The 10,030-nt window shown below is 34.6% G+C and overlaps 1 pseudogene; it reads left to right on the forward strand.

Annotated features, from left to right (window-relative positions):
* The first annotated feature begins 7,867 nt into the window (after positions 1-7,867).
* On the forward strand, positions 7,868-9,688 carry LOC107027565 (annotated as a pseudogene).
* The last annotated feature ends 342 nt before the right edge of the window (positions 9,689-10,030 follow it).

A 10,030-nucleotide genomic window follows, 5' to 3' on the forward strand; every position in this document is an offset into this window, starting at 1 on the left:
ATGGTATAAGGATACTTTCATGAGTAGAGTTATGGATCTACCTGAAAGTAAATCAAGTTATTGGAAAAATCGATTTATTGATGGTCTTCCTTCATTATTTTCTGAAAGAGTTAAGAAAGTTTTGAGAGGAGATCAACCAGAAATCCCTTATGATAGATTAACTTATGGAAAGTTAATAGGGATTTGTACTCAAGAAGGATTAAATCTTTGTAATGAGCTTAAGTTGGCTCAACAGATAAAAAGAACTCAAATGTCTGAAAAATCTCAATTGGGAGATTTTTGTACGCAATTTGGAATAGAAGGACCGTCTAGTTCTAAACCAAAGACAGGTCAAACTGAGGAAAGACACCTGCGAAAACATAAAAGACGTCATCGTTCAAAACGATACAAGGAAAAGAAAGAAGAAAAGAAAGCTCATAGGAAAGCAACAAGGTTTGCCAGAAATTTCTCTAAAAGAGATTTGAAAAATATTAAATGCTATAAGTGTGGACGTTTTGGTCACCTTGCAGCTAATTATAAGGCCGATAAGTTTAAAGCTTTGGAGTTGGATGAATCGACTCAAGATAAACTCTATGAGTTATTATATGAATCAAATTCCGATTCAAATTCTTCTGGTTATTCTTCAGGTTATAGTACTGATAGTCATGTTGATAATGGTAATAAAAAATGTGTTAGTTGTCCAGATGATAATTGTACTTGTGGACAAGATGATTTCTATAAATTGCAATCTCAGATGGAAGATCCTTATTTAGATAAATTACAACAAAGTTTTGAAGAATTAACTTTTAAAATGATTTCTTCTGAAAATGTTATTGAACTTTTAAAAGATGTTTCTGATGAAAATCTTAGAAATAAGATTTTAGAAATGGCTTCTTCAAAAGCATCTTCTTCAAAGAAATTTGAAAAAACAAAGAAGAATGAAGTTGAAGATTTCAATTACAATTCTTACAATTCTAGTCCTTATTCTTTACAAGAAGTATTTTCACGACTTGAAAAGAAAGGGCAAGATATTGTAAAAATCAGGGATACGTCTCTTGATGATTTAAAATCAGAGGTTGAAAACCTTAAAAAGGAGATTAAATCTTTAAAACGAAATCAGTTGATTAATAATCATCGAATTTCTCAATTGGAAAATGAAAAAGATATTTCTGTTTTTGATAAAGGTAAGGCTGTTATAGATGAAGAGATTGATTCATCTCTTAGTCCTAAATTTCTTGGAATGATGCAAATTGTTATTGCTCATCGTTGGTATATTAATTGCACCATTCTGATTAATAATGATTTTAAAGTTTCAAGCATTGCTATGATTGATAGTGGTGCTGATGTTAGCTGTATTCAAGAAGGATTAATTCCTTCACGATTTTTTGAAAAAACAACTCATATTGTTAAATTTGCTTCTAATAATGCTTTAGACATAAAATATAATCTGTCTAATACTTGTATTTGCCAGAGTAAGGTTTGTATTCCTCACTTTTTCTGGTTAAAAATCAATTATATCCACCAATTATACTTGGTACCCCTTTTATTAATGTTATTTATCCCCTTTCTAATTTAAATGCAAAAGGATTTACAGCAAATTATAATGGTAATACCATTAATTTAAAATTCATAACTGGACCTATTACTAGAGATATTAGCTCTTTAATTCATTTGAAACAAAAACATATCGATTCTTTACCAATGGAAATTTATAGTCTGAATATTTCAGAATCTTTACAATCAACTAAAGTACAGGAAAAAATTAAATTAATTTCTGGAAAAATGGCTGCTGATATTTGTGCAGATCATCCAAATGCTTTTTGGGACAGGAAAAAGCATATTGTGACTTTGCTTATAAAGATTCTTTTTCTGAATTAGATATTCCAACAAAATCTCGCCCCTGTCAAATGAATGCAGAGTTAGTTGATTTCTGTTAAAAGGAAATTGATAGTTTATTACAAAAGGGACTTATAAAACCCTCTAAATCTCCATGGTCTTGTACTGCTTTTTATGTTAATAACGCTGCAGAACAAGAAAGAGGTGTTCCCAGGTTGGTAATAAATTATAAACCTTTCAACAAAGTTTTAAAATGGATTAGGTACCCCATTCCAAATAAGAAAGATCTTCTTTCTAGATTATATGATGCTAATATATTTTCCAAATTTGATTTAAAATCAGGTTATTGGCGAATTCAGATTTTTAAGGAACATACTTATCGAACTGCTTTTAATGTTCCATTTGGACAATACGAGTGGAATGTTATGCCTTTTGGTTTGAAAAATGCTTCTTCTGAATTTCAAAAAATTATGAATAATATTTTTATTCCTTATATGGATTTCATAATTGTTTATATTGATGACATTCTTGTTTATTCTAAAACATTAGAATCTCATATTAAGCATCTTGATATTTTCAAGAACATTGTTATACAAAATGGTTTAGTCATCTTGATATTTTCAAGAACATTGTTATACAAAATGGTTTAGTTATATCTAAAACAAAAATGAGTCTTTTTCAAACTGATGTGAGATTTTTGTGCCATCAAATTTGTCAAGGAAAAATTACTCTTATTCAGAGATCCATCGATTTGCATCAAAATTTCTTGATAAAAACATGTTGCAAAGATTTTTGGGCAGCTTAAATTATATTTCCCCATTTTATAAAAATTTATATAAAGATCTTGCTCCTTTAACTGATTGGTTAAAGAAAGGTAAAATATTACCTTGGACTAAAGATCTTACCAAATTAGTTAAATCTATCAAGCAAAGAGTTAAATATTTGCCTTGTCTTACTTTAGCAAATCCAAATTGGATTAAGATTGTTGAGACTTATGCTTCTAATATTGGTTATGGTGGAATCTTAAAGCAAGTCAATCCCCATGATAAAGTTGAATATCTTATTAGATTTCATTCAGGCAAATGGTCTGAATCTCAGCGCAAATATGCGACTGTTGCTCATGAAATGTTATGCATTGTTAAATGTGTTTTAAAATTTCAGGATGATTTATATAATCAAAAATTTATTATTAGAACTGATGCTCAATCAGTCAAATATATGTTTGATAAAGATTTTAAACATGATATTTCAAAGTTAATGTTTGCTAGGTGGCAGGCACAATTAGCTCCGTTCGACTTTGAAATTCAATATAAAAAGGGAACTGATAATTCACTTCCCGATATTTATCAAGAGAATTCTTATTTTCGTAAAAATTCTTATTATGTCTACTTACCAATATTTTCTAGGTAATGAAGCTCTTATTACAATTTTAAGGGTTTTACCTTTTAATGCAGATTTAAAAGAAAAGATCATCGATATAATTATCAACGATTTAGTTCTAGACTTTTTTATATATGATTCACCATTTTCTGAACTTTCCCTTGCTGATAATGATTGGGAATTAGATATATCAGGATATTTTTATGAGTAGAGTTATTCATCTGTTAAAAATTTGCAGTATGGGAGGTACTGACCCTCCGCCGTTGTCACATGTTCGTGGTCGTGGGGGAAAAAATCAATGAGGAAGGGGAAGATCGTCCTATTCACAATCTACAAGGTCGTCATATGACTCTTCTTTTCCTGTTATACAGTTAGGAAGTAAAACTTTGATTAATTCAAAAATTGGCGAAGCCTCTTCATCAGCTTCATCCTCTATAAATTAAAAAGATATTCCTAAAGACAGTTCATTATATGAACAAATTCAGGCATATTTGCAGAAAAAAGAGCAAGGTGATACCTATGCCTCTTTAGCCAGAGAAGCTGATTTAGTCAGAGTCTCAGAAGAAGCATCCACAAAAGAGATTATATTTCTTTTGAAAAACTCTGATATTCAGAGAAGTAATGAACCTTGGAAGATACTCCAAAGGTATTTAACAAAGGGATTATATTTCCCTGGCGAAGCATATAAGACTCGGACATATTATGAGTCTACTCTAAGTCATACAGGAAGTGCTGAATTTCAGCATTTCACTTCAGAATATGACAAGAATGTTTATAACTTCTCTAAAATCACTATTAAGAAGATTATATCTGCAGAAGAATGGGGAATATCCACGATGCAGGAAAGATCTGTGTCTGTTAATAAAATAAATATGAATTTTACTTACTGGGATTATATCCAAGCTTTTCATAAAATCTTTTACTATAATAATGAAAAGCTCAAGCACACTTGGTTTTTAAAAATATGTGCAAAAGTTTTTACTCAGAACATACCAAATTGGTTAATAAACTGGTGGACTCTTCATGGGCCAACTGTAAAGATTTTACCCTATAATTTTCTAACTTTATATAAGCAGTGGGTGAAGGTTTCTCCCTTTTTAACTAATTTATATTTACAAGATCATATTTCGATTGTAGAAAAAATTGATCAAATGTACTTTTTCATTGAGTTTTCTATACCCTGGATTCATAAATGGGTACCGGAAGTGGTTATACCCCAAATGAAAATATTCCATGTTTATACAGAAAGTATTTTCATAATATTTGGGAAAAATTAAATAGACAAGATCCTGCAAGTGGACAAATATATGGCAAAGAATTAATTGATCAAATCAGCAAGACCATTCAGGTATACCATGACTCTCCTCAAAAAGGAATATCTACGGGGAGTTCCATTAAGCATATTGCTCGAAGAATTTCCATTCAAGATGGAAATAAAGAAGAAATGATCAATGATTATCTGGAAGAAGTCAAGAAAAAATTATTACAAAATATTTCAGACTTCGATAAATCAGACACTTCGATGAAAAGTGGACATAGTGGCAATACTGCTGATGCACAGTCGGTAGAACAAGATATTGAATTGACAGAAAGTCAAATGCAGAAAGTGGAAAATTTCCTCGCATCAATTAAAGATCAAGAAGGCACAATAATGAAGAACTTGAAGGGAAAGGATAAGATTTGATTCTTCCTTATCAAGAAAAAAGGATAAAAATTTATTCGTCCTTATCAAGAACAGTATATTACTGTTTAAAACTGTTTAAAACATTATTGTAGGACCCACACAAGGGACCCATTTTACTTTTTCTTTTTCTATATAAGAAGCCTTATTCTCATAGGAGAAGCAAGGACTTCTGAAGTTAAATTAGAATTTTTCTCTCTAGTTTGCTCTCTCTCTCTCTCTTTTGTAAAAACATTCTTGTGTGTATTAATAAAGAAGCGTTTTAGATTAAATATTTCGAAGGTATTTTCTTTTAGTAACTTTCACTTTATTTTCTTTTATTATTGCCGCCTCCATGGCCGGCTAAGATAATTTTCATATCTATGCTAGCTGCATAATTTATGTATGATGTTTTTGTTTAATATCTGGATCTAATCAAGTTATAATGAATTCTTATTATAGTTCTTAAATCTTTTATCACAAGTTTTGACTTGGTTTCGAGATGGTGGTATAGTCTGATAATACACTGTTAATGGTAGCGAGCATGTGGTATTGTAAGTCCCTGCTAATTGTTGAAGAAAGGGGCAGCTTGAAACCCATGTTAGAACTGCTATACATTACCATGTATATTATTGTGACAGGCCTCATTCTTGAGTAAAAGTTTACCATACAGCCGAAATTTAGGATAAAAAATTTATAAACTATAATACGTTTCAATTATAACTTGGCCATGTGCAAAGCTAGATCTAAATGGCCGTGCGGACTACCGCCAGCCTAGTGGATCCTGAAAAATGGATACTGCACAATCAACTATGGAAGAAATTATCACTCACAATACTCGCTTCAAAATAACTCCATCCTCCTTCCAGTAATTACGACACATAATTTACATAATCTAAAATCATAACATGATTTTTAGATACTATTTAACTGTAAATATTTTGAGATACAATATCTATAGTTTATGAACACTTCAACAACAAGTAAGCTGCTTGTGTCCTTAAGTGATATTACAATTACTGTTTTTGCTCAACTTCTCTACCGTAAGAACATGATTCAAACAATTTGTAATAGCAAATTATGATGCAGAACTTGTAGTTTCCAGCAATAATATACCACAAGCTTTAATACAAAAAAAATTCAGCTTTTTATTTTTCCAACTTCAAAGCTTAAGAAAAGGTCTCACATTAGATTCTAAATCACAATTGTTACTTCTATATATATGTTTAGCAAAAGGGTGAGTTTAGAGGTGAAAAGTATAGTGACAACTCAGTTGCAAAGTCGAGGAGAACAATTGTGGGATCTTCTACTATACTACTTGTTTTAGGCCTTAAAGATGTAGTCCTTTACTTAGTGTTGAGTTCTATTCTCTTTTGCTATTTTTTTCCGTTTTCTCTGCTTCGTCTCTCTTACTCTATTTTGTCAATTGCTCACTTCACAAGATCTGGACCTAATATCTTAGCCTCACCAGCCTCTAAACCACCCAGTGGGAGATCGACATAGTGTTCCATATAATGCCTATAAGGTGACATCTGTATGCTCGCTTCGAAGCTATTAGTGTAAGCAAACTTTGTCAATGGAAGATATTTTTCCCAACTACCACCAAAATCCAGAACACAAGATCTCAACATATCTTCAAGAGTCTGTATGGTTCTCTCTGACTGGACGCCAATTTTTGGGTGGAATATCATACTCAATTCCACTTGCATTCCCAATGTCCCTTGGAATGCTTTCCAGAATTATGAGGTGAACTGGGATCCTCTATCTGATATAACATAAATTGGAACTCCGTGAAGCCGAACAATTTCATCAATATAAATTTGTACGTATCGTGCATCATTATAGGTAATTTTGACTAGTAGAAAGTGTGTTGACTTTATTAATCCTTCCACGATCACCCATATTGAATCATAAACCTTAAGAGTTCGTGGAAATCCAGTGATAAAATCCATGGTAATTCTCTCACATTTCCATTCTAGTATCATAAGTTGTTGCATCAACCTTGCAGGTCTTTGGTGTTTAGCTTTAACTTGCTGGCAAGTCAAACATCGAGTGACATGATTCACAACATCTTTATTGATACCCTCCTACAAGTACAACTAATGATGATCTTGGTACATTTTTTGTGGATGGGGGATGGACTGAGTACTTGGAGTCATGTTCTTTTAAGAGAAGTTCGTCTCAAACGGTTGACATCTAGTACACAAACGCGATGCCAAGTCGCAGCACACCATGACTATCCATGATAAAATCTTTATTCTTGTTGAAAACACCTTCATATCTAACTTTTCACAACCGCATGTCTAGCTACTGCTTTGCCTTTATATCCTCCATTAATGATGACTTCACTGACATGCCAATAACGAACATCCATGCGCTAAACTTCATGATACTCTACCTTTTTTCAGTTCATGAATCTCTCTTGCTAGTGGTCTCCTTGTTAAGGTAAGGTGGTACAAACTCCACCATTGACATTACTCAACGCATCAGCGACTACATTGGCTTTGCATGGATGGTATAAAATTGCACATTCATAGTTTTTCAATAATTCCACCCATCTTCGTTGTCGAATGTTAATATCATTTTTCTCGTATTTTTTTAATTGCCTCGAAGCATAAGCTATGACCTCTCCATTTTGGATAAGCACATAGTTATTTGATGAGAATGCTTTCAAATTCTTTATCTAAGGGATGAGTAAGTCTTCGGCTGAGTTAAATAAGTCAGGACAAGGGTTCCCTTGGGGGCCAGCAATGGTCTTCGAGTGTCGGACACGTTCAGGGTGTAGGCTTCAAGCGTGACAAACTTTGTATCAGAGCATAGAGTTCAAAAGTTCAGGGATTATATGAAGTCATGTCTTTAGAGTCTTAGTCATCGGTGTGAAGTGTGCCACATCTATGATTAGGAGGCTACAACATCTAGGAACATCTCACTTTTTCACATTATTTTCATGCGTTAGAGTTTATCTCTAAAAAGTCTATCTCTAATTTGTGTTTGCGCGTGTTTTAGATCATCATGCCTTCACAAAGAGCAGTCAGGGGTCAACCAACTAGGAGAAATGTTGAGGAGAAAGAGTTACCCAATGCACCTGATGTGCAACCCCAATGAAAGGTTACCAATACTGAGTTTCGGGAAGCTATCCAAATTCTAAGTCAAGTAGTAACCAACCAAGTCGGGAAACAGAGAGGAGCTCGACAAGAAGAGGCTGACACCTCGAGGGTTCATGAGTTTATGAGAATTGATCCTCTTAGATTCAGCGGACCAAGCACTACTGAGGATCTGAAGAACTTTGTGAAAGAATTAAAAAAAGTGTTTGAGGTGATGCATGTGGTTAATACTGAGAGGGTTGAATTAGATACATATCAACTGAAGAGTGTGGATAGAACCTGGTTTCACCAATGGAAGTTGGGAAGAGTTGAGGATGCATCACATCCAAGTTGAGCTTGTTTTGAAGAAGCCTTCTTAAGGAGGTTCTTTCCTCGAGAACTGAATGAAGCAAAGGTACGAGAGTTCCTAACTTAGAAACATGACTCCATGAGTGTTAATGAGTATGGGTTAAGTTCACCCAACTGTCTACTATGCTCTAGTTATGGTGAAGGATATGAGGAGCAAAATGAGCTTGTTTGTTTCCGGTTTGGTTCGTGCCTCAATCAAGGAAGATAGGGCTGCAATGTTATTTGGTGACATGGACATATCCAGGCTTATGATTTATGTGCAACAAGTTGAAGAGGAGAAGCTGAGGGACACAAAGGAATACAGAAACAAGAAAGCGAAGATTGGGAATGAGTGTGGGCAGCAAAAATATGGTTCAAGTCGACCCCAATTTCAGAAAACAAAGGGCATGCACCACCATCTGCTAGTGCCCTGCGCCCAGAATCATAGGTGAGTATAATGGTCGAAATTCACAGATTTTCAAGGCTAGACCAGCCCATTACCAAGGTAGTGTGGCACAAGGAGGTAGTGGGAAATCTGCATGTTGTAAATGTGGTAGCACCCACCCGGGTAAATGTCGTGATGCCTAGACAGGTTGTTTCAGGTGTGGGCAAGAGGGTCACTTTATGAGGTAATGCCCTAAGAATAAGCAAGGTGGTGGAAATCCAGGCAGTAGAGCTCAATCTTAATCAGTTATTCCACCATACAGGGCAACACCTAGAGGAGCCACTTCTGGTACTGGCGGAGGGGCAACCCGTTTCTATGCAATCATTAGCCGCCAAGAGCAAGAAAACTCCAGATGTTGTTACGGGTATGGTCAAAGTTTTTACTTTCGATGTTTATGCTTTGTTAGACCCAGGAGCAAGTTTATCCTTTGTAACTCCTTATGTTGCAAATCAGTTTGAGATTCTTTCTGGAATACTTTGTGAACCCTATTCTGTTTCTACACTTGTTGGGGAGTCTATTCTAGCGGAAAGAGTCTATTGTGATTGTTCTGTTTCCATCAATCACAAGAGCACCATGGCTGATCTAGTAGAGTTAGACATGGTAGATTTTGATGTCATTCTAGGTATGGGCTGGCTCCATTCATGTTATGCATCAATAAACTACAGAAATCGAGTTTTCAAGTTTCAAATTCCTATTGAGTAAGTCATAGAGTGGATTAGTGGTTTGGCAGTACCTAAGGGTCATTTCATTTTGTACTTTAAGGCGAGGAAGTTAGTTCCAAAGGGTTGTATCTATCACTTAGTCCAAGTTAATGACTCAAGTGTTGAGGTATTTTCTCTTCAGACAGTACCTATAGTCAGTGAGTTTCCAGAAGTATTTTCTGATGATCTACTCGGAGTGGTTGAAGAGCGGTTTGGGTGCACCCAAACCGCTCTTCTCGGGCAATGTATAGCTTAAGTTGAGCTCGCACTAAGGATCCACATTTCAATATTATCCTGAGAATCAGAGAGCTAATGAGAAGGGATTGGAGGTGTGAATTGAGACATATTTGGAGGGAAGGCAATGTGAAGATGTGTTGGCTAAGCAAAGTATCGGTCCTGCTCCTGGCCCTCCCGAAAAAGAGATAGACTTTGGCATAGACATCATCCCATATACTTTTTCTATCTGTATTCCGCCATACAGAATGACATCAGTAGAGTTGAAAGAGCTAAAAGAACAATTGAAAGATTTGTTTGACAAGGACTTTAGTCGACCAAGTGTCTCACCTACGGGCACTCTGGTCTAGTTTGTAAGGAAGAA

The sequence above is a fragment of the Solanum pennellii genome, chromosome 8 (genome assembly GCF_001406875.1).
Source record: "Solanum pennellii chromosome 8, SPENNV200".
Lineage (NCBI taxonomy): Eukaryota > Viridiplantae > Streptophyta > Magnoliopsida > Solanales > Solanaceae > Solanum > Solanum pennellii.